Source organism: Brassica oleracea, chromosome C2 (genome assembly GCF_000695525.1).
Source record: "Brassica oleracea var. oleracea cultivar TO1000 chromosome C2, BOL, whole genome shotgun sequence".
NCBI classification, from domain to species: Eukaryota; Viridiplantae; Streptophyta; class Magnoliopsida; order Brassicales; family Brassicaceae; genus Brassica; species Brassica oleracea.
In genome coordinates, this window is record NC_027749.1 from 24,005,238 (window position 1) to 24,008,877 (window position 3,640).

A 3,640-nucleotide genomic window follows, 5' to 3' on the forward strand; every position below is an offset into this window, starting at 1 on the left:
GTGGTATCTATGAACTCCAGCTGCTCAAATAGACTCTAAATCTGAAATCAGGGCGAAATTCTAAGTCAGAACGGCTTTCGAACGGTTTAGAACGGGTATAGTCAAGGTTTACGGAAAAGTCAACACATTAGTCAAAGGTCAACCCGGTCAACTTTGACCCAAGCCGGTCAACCCTTGACCAGATTGGAATTGATTTAAACCAACCGGTTTAACTCAACCGAAATCGATTCCAATTGGACCATCCGGTTTACCTTAACCATCAATTGATTAATTAATTAATTAATCTATCTAACCGGTTTATCCTAACCGAAATCCAATTGATTTTAACCGGCGGTTTAACCTAACCAACCCTAAATCAATTTAAACCAGTCAAACCACCGGTTGACCGAGTCACCGAGTTGACTCACCGGATCGACTCGGCCGAGTTGGCGAGTCGCCGGCGAGTAACCGGCACTAGTCCCGGCGGCGACGGCGGAGGGTGGCGGCGGCTTACCGGAAAATCAACGGTGACGAGGCGGCGACGCGGCGGCAGCTTCTCGGCGGCGAACAGACGGTGGCCGGTCACGGCGGCTCCGGCGAACGTTGGTCGGAGACGGCGGCGAGTGGCCGGAATGCGCGGTGGCTCCGGCGGACGGCGACGGCGCGTGCGTTTCACGCCCGCGCAGAGGCGAAACTTCGGGAGGCTCTAGCGGCTTCGTCCAGGCTCCGATTGCGGTGTGGTTGGTGTCTACGGCTTCGTCTCGACGAGAGGAACACGATGGTAGTCTTGAATGCACGAGATGATCAATGGTTAGGAAGTTATGGGCGATTTACTAAACGGAAACGAAACTGAACTTAAAGCATGCGGTTTCCGGCGGTTACCTAGGGTGTTTATCGGTGGTGGCGAGGCTGGCTCCGGCGACGATCTCAGGCAGCTCACACTCTGCACAAATTCAAACTTCTTCTTCTTAGTTCTCTCTCTAATTTCTTCTTTATTTTCTAATTTTGTGAATTGGGAGAAGGTGGAGATGGTGGGGTTTTAAAGGCAATACCTTTGGCCTTTGGAGTTGGGGTTGGGTCATTGCAATTCTCTCCCACTAACAAGGAATTCGACCCCGAATTCACGTCACCAAACTCTCCAATGACACCCCGAAACCGAAACAGCTCTGGATAATCAATCCTCATTTGGGGCTCAGACTCCCAGGTATCCTCCTGAATTCCGTCTCCCTCCCAACGAACCTTGATCAACATGGTCATCATTCCACGATCTGCTTTCACTTGGCGATCCAATATCTCTACTGGCTGGCACAACCCACGTAAACCTTTGCCAAGGTTTCTAGGTGGCTGCTGCAAAATGAGCTCTGGCTCTCTCACTACTTTTCTCAAAACGGAAACATGAAATACGTCATGGAAATCTTATAACTCTCCTGATAAATCTAGTTGGTAAGCAACTGCTCCAATCCGCTCCAAAATAGGATATGGTCCCATATATCTTGGTTTAAGCTTCTTTAGCTTCCGAGTCTTAGATCCTCCCTGAAATGTCCTCATTTTCAGGTATACTAGGTCGCCAACTTGAAACTCCAAATCTCTTCGCCGTTTATCTGCGTAACTCTTCTGACGGTCATGGGCTTCCTTAAGCCGCATCTTGAGCATCTCAACCTGTTCGACTGTCTCTTGAACCATGGCTGGTTCTATCTCACGTCGGTCTCCCACTTCCGTCCAACAAAGTGGTGTGCGACAAGGTCTACCATATAGAGCCTCATATGGTGCCATCCCAATACTCGAATGATAGTTGTTGTTGTAAGCAAACTCGGCTAGAGGTAGATACTTCACCCAACTACCATCCCAATCTAAAACACAAGCTCTGAGCATATCCTCCAAAGTCTGAATAGTCCTCTCTGACTGACCATCTGTTTGCGGGTGATAAGCCGTACTCATATGAACTTTCGTCCCAAGCGCCTTCTGGTAGGCTCTCCAAAACTCAGACGTGAACTTTGTATCCCGATCCGATACAATGCTAACAAGAGCTCCATGCAACTTCAAAATCACGCTGATGTAAATCTTCGCCAACTAATCAGCTCTCTCTGCCTTCTACATTACTTAGGAAATGGACTGACTTGGTAAATGTATCCATGACTACCCAATATGGCATCTTTTCGACATATGGCGATTTAAAATCCAGTAACATCCATAATCACCATGTCGCATTTCCACTCCGGCAAAAGCAAGCTCAACAATAACCTGAAAGGTATCGGATCCTCATGCAAAACCATCTGACTTATATGTCCTTGCGACGCAATGTGGCTACAATCTTTTTCATACTAGGCCAATTATATAACACTTTATTATTTTTGAACCTCTTGGTGTTTCCCGGGTAGATAGAGAAACGCGAGTGATGTGTTTACTTTAAGATCCCGTTTCTTAACAACTTATCGTCCAATACACAAACTCGGTTTCAGTACAGTTACACCCTGCTCGAAACTGTATGATATCCAATACTCCCATTCTCGATCTTATCAACCAAAACCATAACGCTAACCTGCGCATGGCGTATCCTCCATAGCAAAACTGCCTGCTCCAATCCTCAAGGGCATATGTCTTTCCTTTTACAGTAACCGCACACAATCCGAGACTAGCAAGTCTCAAAATAAGCTCTTAAATCTTTTTGGTTCTCGATATGTCGCTCATGTTCCTACCCAAGGCATCTGTCACCTGGTTGTCCTTCCGAGATGGTATGCGATATCCAAACTGTAGTCTGCTACCAACTCAATCCGACTGCATTGCCCATATGTGCACTGCCCAAGTGCAATTTTTAATCAGTGGAGATAAATATCATACTCTAATGATCCCTTAGAATCTGGACTTCCTTCCCGTACAATTACGATCTCCAAAACTATAACGCAAATACCACTACAGCCTCTCTGGCGTGATGCATATGAATGACTTAATCCTCATGCCTTAATTTAAATCCAATCCAGTATCGGACACATCACAGTAAGCCTCAGCCTCAGTAGAACCCAAAACTGGTGTCTTCATTAGTTGTGCTTCAATTCAGTGAAACTCCTCGAACAAAAATCTATCCAACCACACTTAACGTCTTTACATGTAGACCGCGTCTTTAACATTACTATACCGGTGAAACCCTTGATGAACTTCCAGTAGTACACTATTAACCCAAAAAGAATGGCAGATCTTTGTAGCGTTCTTAGGTTTCGACCTTCCAGAAACGGTATTAATCTTCTTTGGATCCATCAAAATTCATCTTCCAAAACCATGTTACCCAAAAATACAACATTCCCCTGCCAGAAGCTACACTTCCTCAACTTAGCGAAAAACTGATGCTCTCCAGACTTATCCAACGCAATCCGCTAAATGCTCACAAATCTCCTTTCTATTCCAAAATAATCAGGATGTCGTTGGTGAATACAATCGCACACCTATCCAAATGTTCATGAAAACGTCATTCATATCTTCATGAATGCAACAATGCCTTTGTTGAGCCAAATGGTATCACTGCGTCCCATAATATCCATAATGTATACAAAAATTCACATTCAGTAGATACTCTTCAAATATAGTAATCTGATGGTGTTCTGATGCCATGTCAACCTTCAAGAACTATAAACTTCCTGTAAATAATCCAATAATTCATCAACGCGCG